General features: G+C 32.1%; 1 long non-coding RNA gene across 2 annotated transcripts; it reads right to left on the bottom strand.

Annotated features, from left to right (window-relative positions):
• Positions 1-4474: 4474 nt before the first annotated feature.
• LOC139487860 (uncharacterized) lies at positions 4475-14814 on the bottom strand. Of its 2 annotated transcripts, none has more exons than XR_011655889.1 (5): positions 14784-14814; positions 10769-10828; positions 10042-10186; positions 7486-7561; positions 4475-4958 (listed from the first exon to the last, which is right to left on the bottom strand). It is a non-coding gene; the product is annotated as an uncharacterized lncRNA (long non-coding RNA). The 2 variants fall into 2 exon arrangements; XR_011655888.1 differs by having other exon boundaries at positions 14697-14805.
• Positions 14815-15050: the final 236 nt, after the last annotated feature.

Raw genomic sequence — 15050 nt, 5'->3', positions numbered from 1 at the left:
TAAAGCAAAATAATGAATTTTATCAAATTAGCATGCATTTAATATATTTCATAAACTGAAAACTCTTCCAAACTCTTAAATGATGCACATGTTGTTACTAATTCATTTATTATGACTGGAATGTTTGACATATTTGACCTAGATACGACAACCGTTCATGCTGGCTGTTCCAAAACTCCTCTCTCTGAAAAATCACAGTGTCAGCTGTTTGCTTCTTTACAAACAAAAAAGGGAGGTTCCTGGAATAGCCTATACAATCGCTTAACCATCGGACATAAAAATGACTTTAAGTGTCCTAATTAGAATCGAAATATTTGATACAAGCTATACTTTATATGTTGTTTTAACATGGGTAGGCATTATATTCGTGTTATTTTAGCCCTCACTATCGCTCGGGCAAAAATAATCAAGAATATAAGGCCTACCCATGTTAAAACAACCAATAAAGTATAGCTTACATCAATTATTTCTTAAATCCATATGGAATCATAGAAAAAATTGGTCTGAACTGACCTCCAAGCCATCAATGATTCTGTTATAAGGTGTACTCAAATTGCACCCATGCGTAAATTCCAATACCATTACCTCAAATTTCTGGCACGCTAGTGAGCGATGCATCGTGGGAAAAGTTGATGATTGAAATATCTTTGTGGAAGACTAAGGATGGCAGGATATCGGAAGAAGTTATTGATGATGCAGAAGAAAAAGGTGGTGTGTGAGTCGTTATAAGAGAAGAATGAACAAATACTCCTGATAAAGTGTCGATGATGGTTTTGGAAGAATCTCACAAAATGGTAGAAATGGTGATATATTGATGGAAGATAGAGGGAGGTGAAAGACTGTCAAAGATACTATCGTACGGAGATTGGACGCCATTATTGTGTCTTCCACTGTGAAGGCCGATGATAAGTTGTTGTCGGTTTCAATAATAATTCCAAACTCTCCAAGGATTGCTAGGATATTATCTTCTTCGTCAATGAGATCATCTTTCTTGTCATCATCCAAAGACATTTGACAAATTTCATGTATGTCGGTTTTTTCATTATAAATTGGCTTGACGGCTTCCCATGCTAAGTTAAACAATATCTTGCTATGGGCCTCTGTTTTATCCGAAAGAAGTAAAAGTAGCTGTGTTTTCGAAAAGAATAATAGTAACAGAAGATCGAAAGTAAACTTACAAAAGATATAACCAAAATAAAACAAACAAACCAAGGAACGATATCAATGTAATTTAAACCATCTGCATTTGTTTGTTCCTGTCCAAAGTCAGGAACCTGTTGTTAAGCGGTTTACGTTTGTTGATGTGGTTCATGAGAGTTTCTTTTTCTCGGTTTTATTTTTATATTAACTAGAACACATACGCGAAATCGCGGGCATTTACAGATTGTAAACTGTTGTAGGAGGATTTTTTTATAAAAGATTTTATGTGAGGGGAATTTCATAAAAGGTATCAAAAGCCCTCTCCCTTTTTCCAAAGTCCGTTATTTGTTTCCTCTCTGTAAAACTCGATTATTATCGTGTTTCTGGCCTAAGACCTCAATTATTCTTCCCCTTTGCTACAATGCATTTTTACGTGAAAGACAAATTAAATTAAAAATTTTGCAGGGGTTTAAACATGAAACAAATGTAACTGCTTATAGACTATTATTATTCTGATAAAATATGCTTCTAGGACATTTTTTCTTTCGAGAGCCCTATTAACATGCCAATGGTAGGATTTGAATCTTGTACTTATAAATGATTATAAGGCTAATTTGAGGGGTGGTCGGCTGGGTCTTCATCCCGGAATCCCGGGCTTAAAAATATGAAATCCAGAAGTCGGAATTTAAAGAGATTTATATCCCGAAATCCCGAAATTCGAAAAAAGAATTCCCGGATCCCGTAAGGATCAATCCCGAAATCCCGAGCTTAAAAACAACCGATCCTAATGTCCCGAAAAAGGTTCTGTCCCCTCTAATTTCTACCCTACTTTCATTTTTGCCAAATCACTTCTTTCACTTTCAAAAATAAATTTGTACGCCCCATTTATGGGCATTATGTTTTCTAGTCTGTGCGTCCGTTTGTTCATCCGTCCATCTGTCCCGCATCAGGTTTAAGTTTTTGATAAAGTTGAAGTCCAATCAACTCGAAACTTAGTAGATATGTTCCCCATGCTGTGATCTTTCTAATCTTAATGCCAAATTAAAGATTTCACCCCATTTTTACGGTCCACTGACCATAGAAAATGAAAGTGCCGATGTGGCAACCATTTAATATGTACACATTCTTGTTTCCACATGTTTTACTTATTTTAATATATTTGCAACTGATATGACCCCTTAAATAGTAAACATATCATAGAAAACAATAGAAAGAATACAGAGAGTCACTATATATTATATAAGTATAATCGTAGTTTACATGTAGATAAACGCGAAAAATAATTGTCCTCTATAAGGAGGTATACCTTGTTGTGGTTCTTGCGATCTGAAAACTATGATATGGAGAACGCTCTGATTGGCTTATTTATTTTTCATTTTTGTTATCTATCATAAGATTGGTTATCAATGTACTTGTGCATGCGTTTAAAACCGGAAGTCTTATGTATGACTTTAAGTCACTCAGATGACGGAAACAATATCCGGATGCCTTTTTATGTCGTTTTCTCCCAAAAAAACTTAATCTGAATAATCATAAGTATGGATGACAAATGCGACTATGCATGTTACCTATAGGACACACAAGCATGATGATTAATTTATTGTGGAAGGAAGAGAAGCGACACACAAAATGAGGTCTTCTCGTTTAATAGTACAGATGACGTCGAATGGCGACGTTTCAAGACATGATGTTTTTTCAGTAAACACTTTATCTGAGTAGAAAGTTGATGAAACAGGGGTATGTCAAAGAACGTCTCGTTCTTTTTCTAAAAAAAGTTCATCGGAAGGTACCAAGACCTTGTTGATAAATATTCCGTATCAACTTCTCAAATAATACACGATGGTCTTGATGTATAGATTCTTCGTACTGATGTTGTTTATCATCTTAACAACGTGGTTTATAGTTCTTTCATTTGTCTTTGTTCTATTATTAATATTACTTTTACTGTTGAATGGTTTCATGTGATTTCCGTTTCACGTGGCTCGGTACTTATACATCTCGTCAATGTGTTTGTATCGGCTTTCATTTTTTTGTGGTTTGTTTTGTATTTGCGACTTTTTGTATTTCTTTTGTTCTTATAACGTGACTCTGTACTTTAAAAGATCCCGTCAGTAGGATATTGTTCTATTTATATGTCATTATGATATATTTCTATTATGAATCACAATATACGTTGAACCACAAACGTCAAAATCATTCAATCGCGTAGTGGAATTCACTATTTTTGGATTCTTATAAATTCTATATATAACTTTTGGACTAGTTTAAATCTCGGTCTATTTCTTAAATTTTTTCTTACATACTTTTGATTTTTTAACCCTGTATGCTAACATTCCCATGAAAATTTTAAAATTGTTTGTACGTACATTGAACGACAAATTTATATGACGTATAAAATTTTCTGACGTCAGACACTCAAATCAATAAATGTGTTCGTAGATAGTAGATGTTTTTGTGTTCTGTTAAATTGTTCCTTTTAAAATTGTTAAACGATGATGACTGATGTACCCATATTTTGACTATTATATTTATTGTGTCTGTTTATTTAACGCATCAATGTAAAAATATCGGAAATTGATGAGACTGTCATTAAAGTGAGAGGGTTAGCGCTATAGAACCAGGTTTAATCCACCATTTTCTACATTTGAAAATGCCTGTACCAAGTCAGGAATATGACAGTTTTTGTCCATTCGTTTTTGATGCGTTTTGTTATTTGATTTTGCCATGTGATTATGGACTTTCCCAATTGATCTTCCTCTAAGTGCAGTATTTTTGTGATTTTACTCTTTGATAAATACTGTGAACTTTTGTGTATATCTAGATATATTTACCTATGTTGAAAAACATGCATAGTATCAAATCATAAAAATATAAATTGTTTAGTCTTTAGAAAGTCTTGGAAGATTTCCGCTGCTAGTTTTGCTAAATAGGTGCAATAGGCCAGTTCCGGGATACGGTTTTCAGACGAGTCTGTCATGCGACTTCCATCACTACGCGACAAAAATGTCTGCATAGAAATTTCAAACACATGTTGAGCAAACAGGAGAAAAAGTTTTATTTTATACTGCGCGAAATATTTGGGAAAATAAAATCTAAAAGGATGGTCACTCTCCCTCGGTCATACGGCAATCACGATTGTGTACTTACGGAACATTAATTATGTCTATACTATCCTACAGAATGACGATTATGAAAGTTCTGGACACTTTTAATAGAGCAGGGATACAGGCGCGCCTTCTATCTGGTAAATGACGTCATAAAGGCGTGCGACCAAAACTACGTATCATAATTAGCATACATGACGATGGTAAACAAGGGAGTCTCATATAAGCGGCAAAGTTATTATTATTATTTTGTGTCAATTTTTATTGATATTTCTGCCATTTTTGCAAGAGTTATATCCCTTTTCAATGCAAATCTCCATAGGAATTTTATATGGTGATTTTTTTAGTCTTACTCCAGTAAGATTTTATGGGACTTTTTTCTGTGTATATTTGGGGTATAATGCTAAAGATTAAACCTTAAAAATCTTCTGTTGCAATTACTTTCAGGTTAGGGTCAAATTTATGCTAGATTGACTGGACTAAATAAGCCTTTTTTTTAGTTATGTGTATATGCACCCCCTAATGTGGTTAGATATTTGTTATTTTAGCTTCCTCTAATGAATAAATTTTACAAGATATATTTGTTTATATGGCAGAAATAATAATGACAGCCAAAATTTGGTGGTCATATACAAAAGAAATATTAAGTGCATTTCAAATATTAAATTCTTGCATATCTGTATCTTTCCTCTATCAATTTTCTTCTTAAATGACCTGAGTCTTCAATACAACAAGAAAATCCCGCGCCCTGAAGCGTGCTTTTAATAGGTGGTCCCTAAACAAAAATATGTACTAGTTCAGTGATGATGGACGTCATACTAAACTCTACATTTGTTTTTGTTTCAATAATGAAATTTCATGTCATATCCAGAATGAGCAGGTAGGCATTTCAATCTGTGGTTTATCATTAACATCTACATCATTAGGTCTCTGGTGGAGAATTGTCTCATTGGCAAACTTAACACCACATCTTTTCTTTTTTATACGTTTGTATGTAACATACACATAGAACAAGGGTAAAACCTGGATTGGAGTAATATAGACTATATCACAGGATTTTTTTGTGTTTATCAACTTGAAATAGATATTTTTTTATATTAAAACATTAAGGGCTGCTCCAGAAAATACTTTATCCCCCAAGAAAACATTAAGGGCAGTTCCAGAAAATACTATGTTCCCCCAGGGAAGGTAATTATTTTTTTTTATGTGGGTGGTTGTATTATGCATTATACTTTCATATATTAAAATAAAAACTTTAATATGTATGAGATATCATTACATTCTAGATTATATTACAATTTCAAAATATATGTGATAATTAAAATTTTATGCTTTAACAAAATTAAAAACAAAGGTCAAATGTTAAAAATAGTGTTGTCTCGTACCAGTAGTAATCTAAAAAATCTGTAAAATTTCACAAATATTTTTCGATTGCTGTAGTTAATTTAGTATAATACGAAAAAATATTTTGTTTTATTTTGTGAACAAGAATATTGTCAACGTAAGAAAACTTTCTTTGATGCAACAAAAACACACCAGACCACAAGATATTTTTTACTTTGATTGATATTTAAATTCATGGTTTCCCTATACCTATGAAATCAACAAAGAAACTAAAAAAATATGAGGTTGTCAGGTGTAGGGCCTGTCTTGCATAAGTTAGTGATTCACATAAACACATACCTAATTCTGTCCCAAACATTGAGAAACATTTAATAGTTTCAGGTTTCATAAATTTTGACACCAGAAACTAGATCATTTTTTATATTTAAATTTTCTCTACATCTATACAGGTGTCATATGTGAAGCAGGATCTGCCTACCCTTCTAGATCACCTCCAGTTTGTAATAGGGTCCGTCTTTAGTGTAACATGTTTTATACACTATTGGTTGTCTGTTGGTCTTTTAAAATTTTTCTTTGGTACCTTTTGCTTCTCTTCTATTATAGCTTTTGTTATAATAAGGGGGCTAGCGGGTCTAAATCATTTTTTTTTAAATATAGGATTTCCCTTTTCTTTTCTATAAATAAACTTTATCCTATTCTTAAAAGAAAAATTAAACAAAAATATGGGGTCACCGTTCATTTAAGCTCACAATCTTCATTTGAAAGAAGAACGTATTTCTGTTAAAGTACTTTTTTTCTGTTGAACTAATAGGAGAAAAAAAGGTAAAATCAAAATAAAAAAAGAACTAAATTACAGAAATTGCTTAAATTTTTCAATAGTTTAGTTTCAGTAAAGTTCATTTGAAAACAATAATAAAAAAATATAGGTCACTGGTGCATGAGTTAAAAAAGTTATTGCAATTTTTATGCAAAAAATGGCATTTTTTTCACCAAAGGATGATAATTTGGAGCATTTTCAATGATATAAACATTTTAAAAAGTCTTCTGGGGCCAAAACGAATTGTTTTTTTTTTGGTTGATTTTTGAACCATATCATAAAGTAACACTAATAGTGTAATAAATAAAATTTGAAATGAAAAAGCAAATGTTTCAATTTTTGCTGATTTTTTTCTTAAGCCTCCTTAAGGTGGTACCCAACACTTTCACTAAAATTAACTTGGCTCGTTTAATTTTCATAAAATTTTGACAATGTATTTACTTTGACCCTTCAACAAAAACATAAAAATTTCAAAAATTTTGAACCAACCGTTTTGTTAGAAAAATTACACTGGTTATATAGCAGTTTGACAAACACCAATTTTCATCATTGAGAATCTTAATATTCCCTTTACAACACAACGTAATTAAAACGTTTAGCTGACCTTACAGAGTTATCTCCCTGTAGTGTTAGGTACCACCTTAAGGGGAAAATGCAATAAAAAAACAAAAACAAATGGTTAAAATCTATTTTTAAGTTCAATATCTCCTAAATACTTCTGCAATTTCCATAATTTCTCTATCGATAGCATTTTTAAGACAATAAAAAAAACTTGAATTTGCCCTTCTGTACTATTTACAACCATGCATGGCAATTATGATGGTTGGCATGTCAGGTCCTGGGACTAGATACCCTAATGATGGTTGTGGACAAGCTTGGTTATATTTGACTCAGTAGTTTCAGATAAGATTTTTGTAAAAGTTAACAGACAATTACGACGGACTTCAAGTGATGAGAAATACTCACTTGACCCTTTGGGTCAGATGAGCTAAAAATGGCACGAATTGATACATCTATCAGCCAACACAAATAGCCAATGAAAACATTTGTATGAATTAAACACGTTACTATAGATATTACCATTTGAAGAAAATCCAAGCAACACTGCCAGTCTTTAATGCATGTTTTGCTTGTCTAAATTACTATAACCATTCACCTAAAAATAACAAAGAAACAATAACATGATAGCAAATTAATTAAAGTTGATAAAGAAAGAGAAAAATAAAAAGTAATAAATGTGTATTTTTTAATTAATTCAGTCAGTTTCCAATGGGAAAATCTATGCAAGAATGTAAGCCAAAGGGGAGATTTTTTGTTACATATTGTTAATATTTCTTGGTTAAGTGCTCACAAGTTATCTCAAATTAAAATATTTAATATGTGCCTGTCCCAAATCTGGAACCAGGAGCCTGAAATGGAGTGATTGGTTTCCATTAAAATTGTTTTCAATTTATTTGGTCCTAAATCTAGCCATTATTTTTTCTGTTTTGGTCTTTTATACTCATGGTTGAAGGCATTACTTATTGTCCCTTCTACCCAAATCAATTGTGACTAGTTGTCACATTGGTAATCATACCACATCTCCATCTTTTCAAACCTCTTTAGAAGCTCCTGTACATGTATGAAGTCTGCCTCATATGAAAAAAAGAACAAATATGAGTACAAATGTATATGTTGATCATATGTTGTTTTCCAAGCACAGAAATTTAGAAACGATTTAGGTAAAATTATTGATCCTTTAAATAAACTTATTTGAAACGGTTACCAAATCAACACTGTAATTAGGTCTTTAATTTTTGTTTTTATTGGTATAATATTGATTTGTTATTATTTAATTAAAATCGAACTTAATATTATAGTTATATACATATGCACATTTATGGATCTTGCAATCTGTCAATACCTGTATCTTCGCATTGCACAAGTTCATGTTTTTTCTCCGAATTACTTTATGACACCTGTTTACTAAATCCAGTAGATGGTGCATGTGTATTGATTGACAAATCAGTCTTAGATGCATGATTCTTTTTATAAGTTGTTATTGGCTTTGAACTAGCTGTCAGTAACTGTGAATATTTGTTTTTCATTCATTTTTTTGTACATTAATTAGGCTGGTTTTTTTTCTATTTTTATGTTGGGATGTACCAGTACCCATCCATGTCAATTTTCTGTTTTTTGTTAGTTAGATGTATTTCTATTTGTATCCTTAAGCTGAGTTAAAAAAAATTCCACTGATTTTCATAGTTTGTTATTATGTTGTATTGTTACACCACTTTTCCAGGTTAGGGGAAGGGTTAGTGCTTTCAAACTAGTTTAACCCTTCACAATCGTATGTGCCTGTCACAAGTCAGGAGCCTGTAGTGGATTTTTGTTGCTGTGACTGTGTTACATATCATTTTTTACATAAATTAAGCCATTACTTTTCTCGTTTGAATTGTTTTACATTTTTTTTTTGAGGCTTTTTATAGCTGACTATGTGGTGTTGGTTTTGTTCTTTGTTGAAGGCTTACAGTGACATATAGTGGTTAATTCTGTGTCATTTAAAGCCCAACAATATTTTGCAAATTTTGCTTAATATCTTTATTTCAAATTATTTAAATAATTTCTGTACAGTTGTAAGACATAATAGTAGTGTCCATGTGGACAATTTTTCATAGAATTTTGGTATTTAATAATGTCCATTGCCATGAAATATTGTCCCTCAACTGGACAGAATTTTACTGCAAAAGTTATGAAAAAGTGTTCACCTACAGAACAAGTTGTCATAGTAGTCACTATTAAATTGTGTCCTCCAAGGGAAGTAATACAAAGGCCATTAAAAAGTTTTATTACACTTGAATATTAATAAAAATCTGAAGGATTGATTAGAAATTGATTAATATACATATGTAAACAAAAAATTAAGGATGGAAGTAAATAGAGAGAAATTAAAGTTTTAAGAAATACCCAGCTAATGATAAGAACAAAAAGGAAGAAGAGTGTAAAGTATAAAATCAAATGTGAAGAACTATACTATATTTATTATGAGAAGAAGGCAATAGAAAATATAGAATTTTGGTATTAAACACTGTCCATTGCCATGGAATGTTGTCCCCTACGTATACAGCATTTTACAGCAACAGTTATGAAATATGGTCCACCTACAGGAAATTTTTTTGTAGTGATTGTTATTTAATTGTGTCCTTCAAGGAAAATAATACTGAACAGCATCTGTCACTTTTTTATTTCAATTTAAATCATCACACATGTATATATATTAAAAGTATAAATAGGAAGATAAGGAAGATATGAGTGTCAATGAGACAACTCTCTGTCAAGGTAACACTGTATTAAAGTTAAAATATGTCCAGTAATAACAAGGCAATGGACATCATTTAATATTTTGATCATATCAAAAAAATATCCTGATGGATATAATGTCCTGAAAAAAAGTGTCCACCAGTTCAGAAGTATAGTATTAAATAATGTTCATGTTCATAGACACTTTTTCATATCCAATGACATATTTTCATAGGAAATTGTGTCCAGGACACATCTAAATAAGTAAATATTGTCCATGTATTTACTATGAAATAATGTCCTCTGGACATCATTTCATAGGGGACATTATTAAATCCTACACAGTATGTGGTTTACCCTAAAACATCTTCTTATATGTGAACTGTTGGTGTCCTATTGTTATTCTTTGTCAAATTAATCATACAGTGTCATGAAGGTATCACTGCCAGATGGGATAGTATCTTGCTCTTTACTTCATCAAAAACTTTAAGGGCATCTGTACCTAAAAAATAAACATTCATTCATGTATGTGAATAGTTATCTAACTTTCAATAGTTAAGAGGGATTTTTTTCCCAAACCATTACAATATTATCTTTGAAAAAAGCAGTACTAGTACACAATGTACTACTGGAATTTATTCACGAAATAAATAAGAAACATTCAGAAACAATTTGTCAACATCTTATTGTGTTTATACATATATCTCAACTTGTTCAATTTGCTCCTGTATGTATTGTAACAATATATTTGATTTTAATGAAAAAAAAATTAATCTCTGAATTATTGAAAATTATTACAAAGTTCTTGATATCACAAACAAGTCAAAACATTTACAAAATGTTATCATCGTACAAGAACATCATTCGTAATTAAAGATCAACATGTAGACATCTTATACTTTCAGGTATTTCACATCCAATATTTTATGGCAATATTCTATACAAAGCACTGAACTTGAACAAGGAGGATCTGAATTAAGGTCATTTCCTGAAAATTGGGAAGCAAGCTAGAGTCCAGATGTAGGTTTTGTTTCCTGTTTGATTTTTTTTATGACCTGAACACCTTTCTTTAATTTCCTTTTACCTCTTTCATATGTAACATGGGCATAAGGTCTGCCTCTTTTCCTAAACAAAGGCATTTTATCTAAAAAAGAAAAAGAAAAAAAGACATAAATTCATCATGCTTTATAGACAGTCCTCAGGAGGGAACAAAGCTATTGAAAATAACATGTAGCAATATTTTTTTTGCAATTCTGGGTCTTGATAATTTATGCATAGCACACCGTGAATTAATTGGCCCACAGTGACACAGTCACATCGAACGTTTATAAAGATAAAACATGGTCCATTGAATTGGAAATGTGCAAATTAAAAGCGGATGCTTATAAAACACTAATAAAATGACAGATTCTAATGAATATATAATACATACTTGTAATTAATGAACAAGAGGCTCTCAACTGTAATTTTTTGCTTAAATCTTCATCAATTATTATTTTTGGTTTTCAAATTAAAAATGCATTTTACCCCTTAGTTTCCTTTTAGCCATAGGGCTGTTTTTTATATGCTAGGAAATAGAATACAAAATTTATACTAGATACTCTAAAGCTCATTCAGCCTAAGTTTGGCGGATTTTAATTCAGCAATTTCAAAGGAGAAGATTTTTTAATATTTAAGAGAACAAATTGTAAATAATAATATTGAGAATTGAATGTAAAAGGCAATTACTCCTTAAGGGTAAATTGAACATTTAGTTCAGAAGACTTATTTGCAGATCTTACTTTGCTTAACATTTTTGCTGTTTACAGTTTAATATCTTTATCTATAATAATATTCAAGATAATAATTGAAAACTGCAAATTTTCCTTAAAGGATCAATTCAGGGGCAATAACCTAAAAATCAGTTACCCTGATGATAATTTCAGGGCGGGTAGACCTTTACCTAATGAATTATATTTTAACTCCTTCTCTGATTTGCTCTAAATGCTTTAGTTTTTGAAATAATTAATTATTTAGCCAAAAACTGCATTCTACCCTATATTCTATTTTTAGCCATGGTGGCCATGTTTTTTTCTTCGGGAAAACAGAAAATAAAACATAAACTTTATTGGAGATACCCTAATTATAATTCACCTCAAGTTAGGTTGAAATTTGTTCAGTAATTTCAAAGGAATATTAAGATTGTTTAAAGTTAGCAAACTTATTCTAAAAGAATTGGTATTAATATTGATTTTGTTATCAGTAAAATAAAAGCAAACTAAATATTATTGTTATATACATATATGCACATTCATGGATCTACAATCTGTTGATACCTTATCTTAGCATTGCACAAGGTCATGTTTTTCTCTGACTGTTTATGACGTCTTTACACTAAATCCATGTGATGTTGGATGTGTAATGATTGATAATTTAGTCTTAGATGCATGATTTTTCTTATTGTTAATGGCTTTGAACTAGCTGTCAGTAACTGTGAGTACTCTCAGATCTGTACTTATGGTCTTTTTGTTGTTGGAATGTTTAAGTGCCCAGCCACTTTCACTCTGTTTTTGTTAGATATATTTCTATTTGTATCCATCTGATGAGTTAAGCCTTTTTCAACTGATTTTTATAGTTCGTTTCAATGTTGTACTATTACACCACTGTCCTATGTTAGGTATGGTTGGGATCTCGCTAACATGTTTAACCCTGTCACATCATGTATGTATGTGCCTGTCCCAAGTCAGGAGCCTGCAATTCAGTGGTTCTTGTTTGTTGCTGTGTTACATATTTGTTTTTCGTTCATTTACTTGTAAATTAATAAGGCCGTTAGTTTTCTCGTTTGAATTGTTTTACATTTGACATTTCCGGGCCTTTTAAAGCTGACTATGCAGTATGGGGTTTGCTCATTGTTGAAGGCTTTATGGTGACCTATAGTTGTTTATTTCTGTGTCATTTGATCTTTTGTGAAGAGTTGTCACATTGGAAATTACACCACATCTTTAATTTTATATGATGAACAAATTGTGCAAAATTGACTTTAAAGGGCAATAACTCCTTAAGTGGTCAATTGACAATTTTGGTCTTTTAACTTTGCTAAACATTTTTGCTGTTTACAGTCTTTATCTATAATAATATTCAAGAAAATAACCAAAAACAGCAATTTTTCCAAAATTTACTATATACATGTAGTGGCAGCAACACAACAATTGGTTGTTCCATTCATCTGCAAATTTCAGGGTTGATAAATCTTGACCTAATGAACAATTAAATTTTGATAACATATTTGCTCTAAACGCTTCAGTTTTTGAAACATTTATAAGACAAAAACTGCATTTTTACCTATGTTCTACAGTGGCGGATCCCTTTTAAAAAGGGGGGGGTTCCAAACCCAGGATAAAAGGGGGGGTTCCAGCTATACAGTCCCCATTCAAATGCATTGATCGGCCCCAAAAAAAAAGGGGTTCCAACCCACTGAACCCGCCCCCCCCCCTCCTGGATCCGCCAATGTTCTATTTTATTTTTAGCCATGGTGGCCGTGTTTTTTTTTACAAAACACAAAATTAAACACTTAGGATCATTTAGAATAAGTTTGCCTGCAACTTGTTCAGTAGTTTCAGAGAAGAAGATTTTTGAAAGCTAACAAACATAATGAACAAACTGTGTAAAATGGCTTTTAGTTTTCTCGTTTGAATTGTTTTATATTGTCTTATCAAAGTTATCAGGGCCTTTTATAGCTGACTATGCGGTATGGGCTTTGCTCATTGTTGAAGGCCGTATGGTGACCTATAGATGTTAATGTTTGTGTCATTTTGGTCTTTTGTGGATAGTTGTCTCATTGGCAATCATACCACATCTTCTTTTTTATATTTAAAGGGATAAATTCACAATTTTGGTCATATTGACTTATTTGTAGATCTTACTTAGCTGAACATTTTTGCTGTGAACAGTTAATCGTTATCTATAATAATATTCAAGTAAATAACCAAAAACTGCAAATGTTCCCTAAAATTACTAATATAGTGGAAGCAACCCCATACCGGTAGCCAGGGGGGGTTCGGACGAACCCCCCCTTGAAATCAAATAAGCACTGTTAAAGTCAACGTCTTGTTCAAATTGTGACTGTTAAAGTCGAGTTCATGAGTCCAACGAACCCCCCCTTGGAAATTCCTGGCTACGGGCCTGAACCCAACAATCAGTTGACGGGTTTGTCTGAAAATTTCAGGGCTAATAGATGTACAGCTAATAAACATTTTTACGCCATGTCAGATTTGCTCTAAATGCTTTAATTTTCAGATATAATCCCAAAACTACATTTTACCCCTATGTTCTATACATGTATTTAGCTTTGGCAATTTGTTTGGCACCCATGTTTTTTAGGAAAGGTGAGCTTAAAACTGAGAGAGACTATTTAGTAACTGTCTGTTTTATGGTAACATTTTAAACCCATGACATGTACATTGTACAGTGATTTCCACTGTGAATAGGCTGGGACAATGTGACCTGATTGCCTGCGGACTATATATAACACAGCTTGCAGACTTCCTCTAGTAATGGAGTTCTGGTATTATATACTCAGTTGTGTAGCCTACATTTTGTAAATTACCCTTATTAACAATACAATCTTAAAAGATATCATGAATATACATATACATGTACCAGTGGTGGATCCAGAGGGAGGGTTCAGGAGGTTGGAACCCCCCCTTTTTTTTGAAGATCAATGCATTTGAATTGGGGACGTATATTTGTACAATGCTTAAAATTGGTTAATTAATAACCCTAAACTTCCTTCAACAACATGCAAGACAGCTGACAGATCCAATGCCAATAAAACATAATCATGTCTCTCTACAATCTTAAGTTTAAGAGTACACCATTTGTAAAGTCAGTAACGAGAATCATTACCAATTTCTGAAGGGCAGCGGGCTCTCTGTTATTAGCCTATTGGTCCACAAAAAAATACACAGAACGGAATAAAAAAATTCTTGCACGTTGGCCGTTGCTCTTTTTACCGATTTCACGAAACTATTTACCCACTTTGCAGACTAAACAATCTCGATCATCAAGGTGTTATTTTCGACTGAATTCTAATTTATAGTAAAATTTACAACTATATACACTATTTATCTGTTTCTCCCTGTCAATATATTGGTCTTCGTGATAATGGCGACAGCTTGCTCATATAAAACCATATAAAAGTTAAAACGGATGCGGTAACGTCTTACAGTTATGCTGGTGAAGTTCGGATTATGATACTTATTATTGCTTCTATAAGACATTTGTTAGACCGTATGGTCCCACGGTCTTAATTTGTTAGTTATATAAGAAGGCTAAAAAACCTAATACATTTCTTATATTATAAGCTAAAAGGTATAGGATTGGGTGGC

The sequence above is a fragment of the Mytilus edulis genome, chromosome 9 (genome assembly GCF_963676685.1).
Source record: "Mytilus edulis chromosome 9, xbMytEdul2.2, whole genome shotgun sequence".
NCBI lineage: Eukaryota > Metazoa > Mollusca > Bivalvia > Mytilida > Mytilidae > Mytilus > Mytilus edulis.
This window is presented reverse-complemented; position numbering and strand designations above follow the sequence as displayed.